This window comes from Podarcis filfolensis, assembly GCF_964270895.1.
Source record: "Podarcis filfolensis genome assembly, chromosome: 4".
Lineage (NCBI taxonomy): Eukaryota > Metazoa > Chordata > Lepidosauria > Squamata > Lacertidae > Podarcis > Podarcis filfolensis.
The window spans coordinates 17,397,773-17,411,646 of NC_139607.1; the positions used below are offsets into that span (position 1 = coordinate 17,397,773).

The following is a 13,874-nucleotide window of genomic DNA, read 5'->3' on the forward strand; positions in this document are numbered from 1 at the left end:
AGTAAGAACAAAAAACAAAAAAACCCTATTTTGATTTGGCTTTAGGATGTTATCACATTGCCAGATCCCATTGGCTAGGTGGTGTCATCAAGAAGCCAAATAAAAGGGAAGGCTTGCTTTTCAAAGCAGCCTCAAGGAGTTGGTACCCCAAGCCCTGCTCTTCAGTTGGGCCCTGTCCACAGCCCACCCCCTGTGAAACACTGCTGAAGGTGGAGGGTCTGTTTGCATTTTGGTCCCATTATATTATTGATGCCATATGCCACAAGCCAAACGCAGCTTCTCAGCCACACATGGCTGCCCACAAGTGCTCAACGTATAAGCCTCCAGTTTTTGCTGCCAGTTTGGGATTGCTATTTGTGGGCAATTTTGGCTCAGCCCTGAGCCAGACTTTTGGAGAGCTTCTGGGACAGCTGCCTCCTTGTGATATTTGGCAGTGAACCCCACAGCGTTCTATTCCGACAGGGGACTCTCAGCAGACTCCTCCAGTGGTGTGGCTGCAGGGATCAATTTTTACTTTACTCAAATTATTGACATCCCGCTTCGAAAACCAATTATCAAAGTTCTTTGAGCTGGCCTGGAGTCCAAAACGCCAGCCCCCGCTACACACAACAGCGGTGCTCAAGCTTGCAGAACTCCCAATCTTTTCCAGCCGTACGTTTTCTATGAGCATAATCCAGAAAGCTCCGGCACAAATTAATGAAAAGCAACTTAGTTCCATCTATTTCCCACTCGGCTGTGCTGTTTTCACCGGGAAGCTGTCACATCGCAGTGAAGCTGTTACACATGCAGATGGCTGGGATTCCTTGTAGGCATGGACATCTGCACCCATCCCTGGTAATCAGATCAGCACTTTCTACTAATTACCCTTTCAATGCACTCTGATTATCCTCAATTGTTCCCACTAGAAAGCCACTGGGGTTTGTGTAGCATTAGCTTTTACAAAACTGGGAGTGGGGAGACGGAGGATGTATGGACACGCAGCAGGAGCCATCTAAACATTCACATATATATCCCAATCCAGTGATTACAGGGGACATGAGGAATATTTGTCGAATTGTTACTTCAATCTCACTGAGCAAGGCATCTCGAGAAGTCACAACACAGTCGTGTCCTTACGTTCTCCCAAAGAACACCACCATTAAGAAGAAGAAAAATCATGGGGTCATAATCGTAATGACAGTCCGTGCCCCCAACCACAATTATAGCAGCAATTACCATAAAGTGAACCCAAACAACAGCAGCAACAACAGAAAAAAAGGAGATACCTTGAACTGAGCTGAAAGCAAAGCGGATAAGAAAGACACCTTATTATCACGCTGAGCTGCTGGAAACGATAACCGGATCTCACTTATTATCAAAACTGAGCAGCTGCTCTGCCAGGATACTTTTGCTTACCCTTCCTATCCGGTGCCATGCCCACTGTTTAGATCTGCTTTGGGGATTTGGTGACGGCTCAGTGTTGGGAGGAAAGATGCTGAGATGAATCGGACAGCCGTGTTGCGGCTCCATCTGGCACATGCAAATGTTTCTGTGCCTCTGTAAGAATTCCTCGGGACCTTTGAATGACCCTGTGTCTGCACAGGCCACACTGAACCTCTAGAGGGGCCACATGGTGCTCTCTGCAGGTGGAGAACATCAGACTGAGGGCCGAATGCAGCCCTCCATGATTCCCTGTCTCTCCTCCTCCTTCTTCAACCCTGCTCCTCTTCAAGTGCTTTTGCATGGCTGGAAAGTGTCCTTGAACTCTTGCTTCCCTGGATGGAGGATGGAAAAATGTGTGTGCTTTCGCACAGCTGGAATGTCATCTACTGTAAAAAGACAAGAGAGGTCATCCAACCAACCAGCTTTCTAGTTGAGGAAGGGACTAACTACTACAATGTCTCTCAGCATCAATCTGCTTCTTCCTCTGTTCTAAGAAATACTAGGATATTGTTATACTTTACTAGCTCCAAGACAAATAGCAGATGGGTGGGCAATTTTCAGCAATGCAGAAACAATAAAGAATCCTCTTCTTATACAATGGTTTTAAAATTAGTTTTAAAAGCCTGAAAGAGTCTGAAGCACAAGATTTAAAAATGGCATAACATAATGCTTATTTTGAACCTTGGTTCATGATAGGCATATCTTTTTTTACAGTCCCCACCTTCCTTCCTGCCTGCCTGATGCTACAGCCTCTGAGAGCTCCAGTTAAGTGCCAGAGTAAACCCTAGGCAGTCAAAATCTCGGGTTCCTCCTTGCAAACCCTAATATGTTTTTTTTGTAATTTTATTTCAAGATCAAATCAATATTATTTTTATCTGTTGTTGTGGGGTCCCTAAAAGGCATGGGGGGCATAGGCAGGTGCCAACTCTGACTACTTGGTAATCCAGCACCGACCCAGATCACACTGGGCTGCCCAAGGTGACCCACAACAGTCCAGGAGTAACTCAACCTGACTTGACCATGGCCCTGAATTAGCCCAAATCAGCTCAGGTCTTGGACCTTGACCAAATCTGGGGCACAACCATATTAAATAAAGGTGTAGATTGTTGTTTTTCTCTGTACAAAGTCACCACCAGACAGTTGTATCCAACAAACTCATCCCATGACTTCTCTTTGGCCAACAGAACTCACCCTCCTTGTACTCCCCTGGGGAGCCCTTGCCCCAATCTGCTACAGAGGTTTGGGAGAACACATGGGGTAGGAAAAAGAGTTCTATTTCCCAAGCAGATATCCTTGTATGAATGGGCTGCAGCCCCTCCAAAAGAGTCTATTTTCCAGGGACAAAAGCCACCCCAGTTTCTGATTTGATCCCAGAATGTCCCACTTTTCCTTAGGACACCCCTGTTATCATCAGAGCTCAGAGTTATGTAATTGCAGCCAAACTTTATAAGAAGTTCTCCAAATAGTTTCACCCATTCAAACATTTCCCCCCTTTTAGCCAAATTTTTGTAGCACATAGCTCCAGACTGGGCTGATGGTAAAGACCCATTTGTCCGCTCTGCAGTTATCATTTTGCTTGAAAGAATTGTTCTGCCTTTAAAGAACACCAGGTCTTTCTCCTGCATCTCCAAGCCGTTATTCACTGCAATCGGCGTTCACAGAAAGAGTACTTTCTTTACATCTAACAAAGAGAGAAACTTGTGTCAATTCTTGCACACCAGTGTACGTCGGCATCTGGCATTGATATTAATTTCCTCCTCTGATCTATCATTTTAGGCAGCCACAAAGTTGTCCCCGCAGATCAAAGAGGCAGCAGAGATCCAACTGACAAAAAGTTGAAATGGGACTTCAGAGCAGCAGCAGAGAATCATTCCCTTTAATCATAGAGTGAGCCCAAGCCCAGACTGTGAGGAAGAAGGAAACTGGAGATCAGGAGATTCTCTGCCAGTTTTTCAAAGTTATGCTAGAACATCAAGGCAGAGGACACATGTACTGGTGTGCAAGCAGAGAAAGGGGCCAAGGGCCAAGTAAAGGGGGAAGTATCAAAAACCAGAGGAAGGGACATGTACATCTTATCTAGGGTTGAACAGAAAGTTAAGAGTATTGGACTTTTTGCTCAGCTTTTTCAGGGCAGGGGAGGTGTACCTAAAACTGGAAGGGGGAGAGACAGTATTAGAGAGGATTTAAAAGTATCAGGGATGCTATTTATAGCCTGTGCTGGCTTCGCACATCTCAGCAGTTGCCAATGGTTGCATTTTCCTTACCCTAAATTCTGCAGGAATTATGCCATGTCATGATATAGCATTGTTCTGAAACAAATTGAGGGATAGAAATGGCTACTCCATTTCCTCTCCTTAGAAGCCCTCTTGGAGCAGTGGTTTGCCTAACACTGTACCAAGAGAAATGCCATCCAACCCAACACTACCATCAAAGATAAGTGCCCCCTGAAATGTTACAACCCCACTCCCAGCCATTTGTGAATTGTACAATCATATTTATATGCAGCTATATACATGACACTCCGGGTCTGATCCGTAACATTTCCAGTTAAGTAGAATTTAACTTAGGGTAGGGGGGGGCAAGTTGTTATTCCAGATGTTATTAGAAAAGAACTCTCACCTTGACTATTGGCATCCTGGCTGAGTCCACCAACATCTGGCAGGCCACAGGTTTGCCATATCTGTTACAACTAATTTTGCTAGGGAATAATTCTGCCTGAAATCCTAAACACAAAGGCTGGGATCAAAATATGCTTGTGAGTGGATCAAATGTTTGGTCGGGTGCACTTGAGCATTCACAAGGTACTCTCATGATTACTCCATCGCTTCTCTGAAGAATTCACTGGCTTTTCAGTGGCCAGCTTTTCAGCAGGGCTGGCCGAATACATTTGCTCCCTGAGAGGAACAGCAAATGGATCCCTGCATCCTTGTCAAGATGCAAAATATCAAGGGGCAAGCCAAGTTATTTTTGGCGCGTTGAGTGAGAAAATCACAGGAAATGAACCAGGTGGTGACTTGGAAGCCCTGGTTAGCACTGAAAAAGGTCCCGCCCATATATTTCATCTGGGGCAACATCAATGGTCTCCAGAGGTCCAGTTTGGTTTATTACAATACCTCATATGCAAATATATAAACAGAAAATTCTTGAGCTGTCTTTGTGGAAGGATGGAATTAAAAATGGAGAGGAGAGGGGCACGTCAAAGGATCTGGGAAAATGTGTTCACTTACTAAGAAGCAATATCTTTCTGATATTGGATTTTTTAGCCTTTGACTAAAAAACTTCAAGTCCATCACTTTTTTGCTATTTATTTTCTGAAGGCAAAGCATACCCATTGAACAATACTTCCTTAACAGTTTTTCCACCCTGAAAATAGAAGCTGTGCTACCAAGAAGCAGCTAAGGCTTTTGGGATGTGGGGCATGCAGGTTGCTGTAGGGTAGAGAAGGAGTCAGGAAATTTCCAGTAATTTATACTAATATATTTCTTTTTAAATTTATTATTACATTTATTTCCCAGCTTTGCTCCATGGAGCTCAAGGCAGTGCACACAGTTCTCCCTCTCTTCATTTCATCCTCAAAAACCTATGAAGTAGGTTAGGTTGGAAACAGTGACTAGCTCAAGGCCACACAGTGAGCTTCATGTGTGTAGATTTGAACCCTGGTCTCCCAACTCCTAGCCCAACTCTCTAACCCTGTCAATAGTCTCAGTATGTGTTTCCTGGACATCTTATGACAGGAACACTTAGCTAATATTATACCTTATATCTGTAAGACTTGTATCCCAGTGCATGACTTGTGTCATATAGGATTGCTTAGCTGAACTGGGTTGGTAGGTAGGGATGAGCAAACACGTCAGTTTTGGTTTCTCTTTATTTCTCATCCCCCCCCCCAATCTTAAATTCATCCCTACACCACCAGTTTGCATTTTTTTAAGGGTCCTTATAGCATTTTAGTGCAAATTTATCACAATACACACATTTATATATATATATATATATATATATATATATATATATATATATATATATATATAATCTACACATTTTCACAACGCATTTCCCCACAATATATGCATTTTAGTATGTTATTTTCACAAATATATGCATTTCTAGAAACACTTTACACTGGTATATTGCTTCTTCTTCTTTGGCAATCATTAGTAGCTGAGTAAGATTGTCTTCCATGAAGACAGTCTTAACATTGAGTTCGTAAGTGACTGTGGAGGCCAATTCTGGATCCACATATTTTTCCACATTGGGGACATAGTTTTCTGGGCAGGAGTTGGACATGGTGAGGGTTTGCCAAGTGTGCCTTCCTTTTAAAACATTTCTCCCTTTTGTCCTGAGTTTGAGCATCTTCAAAGTCCATGACATCTTTGGTAAAAGCTGTTCTCCAATTGGAAAGCTCGTAGGCCAGTGTTTCCAAGTTGTTGGTGTTTAAACTACTTTTTTAAAAAGATTTGATTTGAGAGTCTTTAAACCTCTTTTGTTGACCACCAGCATTATGCTTTCCATTTTTAAGTTGGGAATAGAGTAGTTGCTTTGGAAGACAATCATGAGGCATCCAAACAACACAAACAACATGTCCAATGAAGCTGATGTTGAAGAATCATTGCTTCAACACTGGTGATCTTTGCTTTTTCCAGTACACTGACATTGTTTGCCTATCTTCCTAAGTGATACAGTGGTGCCTCGCAAGACAAAATTAATTCGTTCTGCGAGTTTTTTCGTCTTGCGAATTTTTCGTCTTGCGAAGCACGGAACTGCACCTCTTCAAGCAATGCGCCCTGGGTATTAACGGTTTTAAGAAAAAGGAAACAAATTTGCAAGACGTTTTCGTCTTGCGAAGCAAGCCCATAGGGAAATTCGTCTTGCGAAGCAACTCTAAAGATGAAAAACTTTCGTCTTGCGAGTTTTTCGTCTTACGAGGCATTCGTCTTGCGAGGTACCACTGTACGTAATTTTTTTTCAGAAACACCATGGATGGAATCTTTCAAGGAGTTGGATATGGTGTTTATAAGTGGTCCATGTTTCACAAGCATACAGTAAGGTTGGTAGTACAATAGCTTTGTAAACAAGCATTTTGGTTTCTCTGCGAATGTCCTGGTCCTCAAACACTCTGCACTTCAATCAGGAGAAAGCTGAACTTGCAGAGCTCAGGCAATGCTGGATTTCAGCATCATTGTCGGCCCTTGTGGAAAGATAACTGCCAAAGTAGGAGAAGTGATTAACACTTTCCAACGTTACACCATTGATTTGGATTAGTGGTGCTGCAAAGGGGTTGTTTTGTGCTTTTTAGTGCAGCACTTTGGTTTTTTGGATGTTGAGCAATAGGCCAAGCTTTCTGTAAGCTTCTACGAAGATATTTATGATGGTTTGGAGATCATCCTCTGAGTGTGCACACACTACGTTGTCATCAGCATATTGAAACTCTATCATGGAAGTTATGGTAAACTTACTCTTTGCTTCCAGCCTGCTCAAGTTAAAAGCTTTCCATCTGTTCGATATATGATTTCTACTCCGGTGGGGAGTTTCCCTTCAACATTGTGTAGGATCATGGCAATGAAAATAATAAATATGCATGGCTTGACTGCACTGCAAAATTAAAATAAGTGCAGATTACAACACCCTTCTGTGTTTCAGTTTGCACATTGTTTCAAAGAGTGCAAATTCAGCAAGTTCACCTTTAAATGTGAACTAAATCAAATTTATCCCCCATTTGTTTGGTGGGACACCATTTGTGAGGACTTATTTGCTATTTACGATGGCCAACCTGGGGCTTGCTTTTATTATTGTTTGAGACAAAACAGCAACAAAAGGATTGTGTGGGATGTTGACAAGACGCAGGATGTAGCAACTGGGTGTTATTCAGGTTGTTGGGCTCTGCTACCCTGTCCTAAACTTGCATGTTTCTGTAGAAGAAATAAATAACTCCTTTCCTGGGGACAACTATTATATAAGTGGTTTTTGCACATTCAGAAAATGGAGAAAATTTTGTTTGCACCTTGTCTTATTGGTCGGACTGGTGGCTTGTCAAGAGTACAGAATTATGGAATCAGTATATCACTGTAGTTCCCCTAATGCCTGAGACATAATGGAAACTTGGAGTCAGAGCCAAACATGTCATCTCCAGTCTGGGTGCTTCAGCAACCCAGCTGGCCTTCATCCTTGTAGAATTTGGCTCTTTGGAACGAACAAGCTGCAACAAATAAAAATGGAAAAGAAACATGATACAGAGATAGATAATAAGACAATGAAAAATGAGACAAATTAGTGTATGTTACAATATGATCTGCATCCCCCTTCCCACAAAAAAGATAGAAAGAACAACCTCAGGTTTGGGAAATAAAGATTCTATGAAGAGAACAAGGAATGGACAGACAGACATATAGCAATCACAATTACTGGGAGATCCAAATCTGAAACGAGGGCAAAGAATCATGGCCAACTATCTTACTCTTTTAAGAATTTTAGAATAAAATGAAAACCTTCATGTTTTTTGAAATTGTGAGAAAGATGCACATGGAGAACAGAGCAGAAAACAGGGCAAGTCTGGCTGAAATTACTTGATTTAAGAATGGAATATTTTTCTCTCTCTTTTTGCAAGTTTCCTCAATAGTTTTTTCTTTCTTTCTTTTTGTAAGGCACTGGAATCCAAATCAAGTTGGCAAGAATGTATTGGCTGAGGCTTTGAAAGAATTTTTATCCTTTGCTTTCTTGAGAAAACTCAAGTGAAAGGAAATATGATTTTGATTATTTTAAATAAGCAGTGTAGAAAAGACAGGAGCAACAGCAGACAGCTTAAACAAATTATTTCAAAATACAGCCACATATAAAAATGTTACATTCATACAAAGTAATCATTACCTGGACATGGAATCTATGTCAGATTTATACAATTACCTACCCCGCTCCAAAAAGAGAAAGGAAAAGGTTTTTTTCACCATAATAAAGCTTGAAAGGTAAAGGGACCCCTGACCGTTAGGTCCAGGCATGGGCAACTCTGGGGTTGCGGTGCTCATCTCGCTTTACTGGCCGAGGGAGCCGGCGTACAGCTTCCAGGTCATGTGGGCAGCTTGACTAAGCCACTTCTGGCGAACCAGAGCAGCACACGGAAACACCGTTTACCTTCCCGCCGGAAGCTTTAGGCATCATGAAAATAACCACTGCATGAGCAAATCAAGCCACTTTCGCATTCATAGCCTTGGTTCATGGCTTGGTACATGGCTCAATTGGCATCTGCTTTAGCAGCAGACAATTTCACACTCACTTTTGCCCAAGAGAGTTGATTTTTCAAGGATGACAGAGATAGCTGCAAAGAAATGCCAAGTCTGCATGGAACGATTAGAAAACAGCTGTACTCATGTTCTGAAAACCCAAGCTGTTCAGGATGCAAATCCATTAACTTCCTTCCATCTTCAGAATTTGTCTCCTGAATTCGTATGTTGTGCACCAGGGAGAAAATATTGTCCATTTGACGTCTTTTAGCATTTAGGATCTCACTTTCATATAAAAAATGGATAGCGCTGGTTTTTAAGTCTGTTATTTAATAAAAAGCCCTGTTAATTCAATGTTAAGTAAAGTATCGTCGAAAAAGTGAAATAGTAGATGTCATCCTAGTCTTCTGTAATAAGGAAGCAGATTAAAGTGTGTGGCAATTACATCACTAAACCACTGTAATAAACAGGACGATGACTCAATCAAGACCAGTGGCGTAGCGTGGGTTGTCAGCACCCGGGGCAAGGCAAGTAATTTGCTCCCCCTAACCCGTGGATTTGCGCCCCCTAACCCGTGGATTTGCGCCCCCTAACCCATGGATTTGCCCTAACCCCAGATGTTGCGCCCGGTGCGGCCCGCCCCCCCTGCACCCCCCACGCTACGCCACTGATCAAGACTGCCATTTTGCATGTTATGAGACAGATATGAACATCACAACTCTTTCTGATTTGCCATAAGGGAACATTACATAATGTTTCTGTAAATCACGGTGCGAACCTAACCCCCCCCCCCTTCATACCACTGGAGAGGATTAGGATACATCGGAGGTGACAATTTGCCAGTCGCCACTGGCCTTTTTTAATGGGGTGGTCTTATCCACTATGGTGGTCCCTACCACACTCAGAATTGCAGGAAGCTACTTGCAGAGAAGCCCATAAATGGAAAATTTCAGACTGGGCTGCCAGTAGGGATGATGAACAACAACAACAACAACAATAATTTATTATTTATAGTCCGCCCATCTGGCTGGGTTTCCCCAGCCACCCAGGGCAGCTTCCAGCAAAGTATTAAAATACAATAATTCAAATATGCCTTCAGATGTCTTCTGGAAGAAGGCATCAATTCCTGTTCTGACCTGTGTTCATCCCATGCAGCGCTCTTTCTGTTCTGCTACAGTTCAGTTTCCAGCAAAAACTAGATTATCCACTACCCATGTACAAAAGAAGCAGCAGATTTTGTGTTTAGCTTTTGTGGATTGAGGGGGGGGGAGCAACAGTGTCAGTGCACAAGAGGCTGTATTCATTTAAACAGTTGTCCAACAGTGATGTAACACAGCAATGATTTAGATTGTGCTTTTTAGTGAGAGTCTTTTTGAACTATTTATTGAATTTCCCTACAAGAATTTTTCCCTATATTGGCATACAAAAAAGTTAACAAAAATATACATTGATATAAGTATTTAAACATCACACAGATGCCTGTTTCTCAAGTATTGTATTTACTTCAGTTGGAACCAGAAGGTCCACTTTTCCAGAAACATATCTAGCCTTTTTATATTATTGAATCTCTGCTCTCTTCAATTTTGATATTTTCCCCATGTTCCATGTTTTTTCTCAAAATACTTTTTTTGTATTCTTGTCTAGAGCTGATGCTGAAAGCTCCCCCCCACAGCAAGTCTTTTCTTTTCCAGTTCTTTCCCTGCTTTCAAACATTCTTATTCATTTATAGACTCTCTTTTTAAAAAAGGAGAAGTTTAAATTGTATTTTTTATGCCCCCAGAGTTGTGCAATGACCCTTTGGAAATACTCCATAGAATTCCATTCACTAACAAAATATGTTCAGTGTGCCTCAGAAATCATTATGAGGTGCATTCTACTGCTTCAATAGTACCTGATACTGGGAGAGAGAAAAATTAAATGGCGGCTATCTCAAGACCTATATCTGCATTCACAATATACGGGTTTTTTTGTGCAGACAATATGTGCTCTGAAAGCCTTACAATCTGATATTTTCTACTTCTCTCCATAAAATATTTGACACCAGACAGTCATACAATAGAACATTCTCTCCCTATAATCCATATTGCTAGAACTGAACTTTCTGCCTCAAATAACTTTTTGGAAATGTATTTTTAAAATCTGCTTAGTGCCTAAGGAGAAATATCACAGATAAGCAATGTGGTGCCCTCCAGATATTGCTAGACATCCAGTCCCATCAGCCTCAACCAGTACAACCAATGACAGGGATGATGGGAGTTGTAGTTCTGCAACCTCTTGAGGGCATCTTTCTTGCTACTCCTGCGTTACATATTAAAAAAATTAGAAACTGCAGTCCTGCACCCAGTATCCTGGAAGTACATGGGAGTAGACATGTTTAGTATTGCCCGATTATAAGCATTATAGAGGTGTTATGCACTAAGCTTGGATCCTAGAACAATAGGCAGGTAGGATCCTAGAAGGCAACAACCTGATTGGCATGCAGGAACAGCCCAATCAGACCCCAGGAGGAAGTTAATCAGCCTATTAGGTCAGTAGGATACTAGGATGCAGGAGCAGCCCAATCAGGTTCCAGGAGGGAAACATAATCAACCAATCAGTGGGTTCTCATTGTGTAAATAATGTATATAAAGCCTGAGGTTAGGGGGGAAATTCAATCACTGTTCCTATGAGCTGAAATAAAGAGCCTGAAATTACTACTTGGCTCTGAGTATATTTCAAGAAGATTTCTTCCCTATGTTTTACAGCTGCCATGCTGAGTAGCTTCATGGAACTGGTGACTCTGCCAACAATGTCCCAACTTTGTGGCATGTCTATCTACCCTTGCACTTTGAAAACACATGTCCCTACTTACATATGTTGCATGCTGGCACTCACCTGCCAAACTGATGTTGCTTGTTGAGAAGGACAGCAGGAGGATCAAGGCGGTGGAGAGGTCAGTGTGGTGCAAACACGCTAGCAGAAACACCAGATTGGCTCTGCTGGTGTGTTTGCACTATGCTGATCTCCCTGCGATCTTGCTCCTCTCCCTCCTGGTAAGCAACATACCCTCCGACGTTTCTCCAATGACGCGGGTGGTGCTGTGGGTTAAACCACAGAGCCTAGGACTTGCTGATCAGAAGGTCGGCGATTCGAATCCCTGTGACAGGATGAGCTCCCGTTGCTCGGTCCCAGCTCCTGCCAACCTAGCAGTTCGAAAGCACGTCAAAGTGCAAGTAGATAAATAGGTACCTCTCCGGCGGGAAGGTAAACGGCATTTCCATGTGCTGCTCTGGTTCGCCAGAAGCAGCTTAGTCATGCTGGCCACATGACCCGGAAGCTGTACACCGGCTCCCTCTGCCAATAAAGCGAGATGAGCGCCGCAACCCCAGAGTCGGCCACAACTGGACCTAATGGTCAGGGGTCCCTTTACCTTATTCCATAATAATAGTAATAATATATATATGTGTGTGTGTGTGTGTATGTATGTATATATATATATATATATATATATATATATATATATATATACCCTGCCTGTCTGACTGGGTTGCCCTAGCCACTCTGGGTGGCTTCCAACATATATAAAAACATAATAAAACATTAAACATTACTAAACTTCCCTATACAGGGCTGCCTTAAGATGTGTTCTAAAGGTCAAATAGTTACTTATCTCCTTGGCTCAGGGATTGCATAACTCCATACCCTCCAACATTCACCCAATGTAAAAACGGACATCCTAAGGAAAAGCGGGACATTTCAGAATCAAATCAGAAACTGAGATAGCTTATGTAAATCTGGGACTGTCCATGGAAAATAGGGATACTTGGAGGGTTTGAAGCAGCAGTGACTCAAGAGTTTAGGAGGACAGATGAGCACCTGCCCCTCCCATGTGCTCTCCGCTGTTGCCTATTTAAATCCATTGTTGCAAGGCATCATATTAAAATAACAAGAAAAAGGCTTTGCCACACCTCAGACATTAGCCCCACTTAGTTTAATAGCATTATTCCCAGGTAAGTCTATGTAAGACTGCAGTCTAAAAATATTTATACCATATAAAGCACCTGGCTTTTCTGTCCAATGAGAATAGTTGTTAAGAATGTCTGTGGAGCTTTGTTGCTATGGTAACAAGCAATTATACTCTCATGTCAGTTCAAGGGTTTATATCTTCTCTTCCAGATTTTCAGACATTTGGAAATAGCCATTCCCCCCCCCTCATATTTCTTATATTTAGCAGAATGTGCCACATAGCTCCAGCATCTTAAAAGTTTTACTTACTGAGATCCTTTTAGTATGTTCTTTGTGAATCCAATTAATGTGATAAGAGGCGTGGTATTGTGGCAGGAAATTCTGCCCCCAACTGATGTGTGGTCCTTTGTTGGTAGGATGTGAAACCGAGCTTTTCCATGGTTTTTCAACATTCCCTTCCCATGATCAACTGTAGGCATGGAGGTCTTTTCAGAGACTATGATGAAAGCATTCAGGTCAAGGTGAAGCCTGCTATTCATGTACTGCAAACACACACACACACACACACACACACACACACACACACACACTTATTGTATACAGTAAGTTATGAACCACCGAAACCCATGTCATGAACCCATTGAACGCATTCATTTAAGATGTTATTTATAAAGGTCGATTCTAAGCTATACTTAGTTCAAAATTGAACCAACCCACTTGCCCGACCTCTGTTAGCTGTTCATGCTACAATAACAGCTTGCCACTTGGAGAAAATTCCTGTTTAACATAGGTGACTAGTTGATTATCTACTTGCAAGACTTCTGGATAATGAACATGGCACTTTTAGGTTATACAGAGAGCTGAAATCACTGAAGGCACAGTATAAATACGATGTAGTAGAAGTAATATTAGTAGCAACAGCACACATCCAGCTTAATACATATCTGTTTACTCTGCCCATTGAGATACAGTGGTACCTCAGTTTAAGAACAGTCCGGCTTAAGAATGATTTGGTTTACAAACTCTGCAAAACCGGAAATAGTGTCTTGGTTTGAGAACTTTACCCCAGTCTAAGAATGGAATCTGAATGGTGGAAGGGCACCGGCGGCAGGAGGCCTCATTAGGGAAAGCACGCCTTGGTTTAAGTGCAATTTTGGTTTAAGAACGGACTTCCAGAATGGATTAAGTTTATAAACCGAGGTACCATTGTAATTAATACAGGTGTCCTTGGACATTTTGATAATTTTACTAGTAATTGTTGATTTCATTGGGCGGTGTTGTGCTTTATTATAC

The 13,874-nt window shown here is 42.0% G+C and overlaps 1 long non-coding RNA gene across 2 annotated transcripts; it reads right to left on the reverse strand.

Annotated features, from left to right (window-relative positions):
* Window positions 1-2,187: 2,187 nt before the first annotated feature.
* Window positions 2,188-7,613, reverse strand: LOC310761705. Of its 2 annotated transcripts, none has more exons than XR_014547676.1 (3): window positions 7,424-7,613; window positions 4,042-4,137; window positions 2,188-3,103 (listed from the first exon to the last, which is right to left on the reverse strand). It is a non-coding gene; the product is annotated as an uncharacterized lncRNA (long non-coding RNA). The 2 variants fall into 2 exon arrangements; XR_014547677.1 differs by having other exon boundaries at window positions 4,042-4,145.
* Window positions 7,614-13,874: the final 6,261 nt, after the last annotated feature.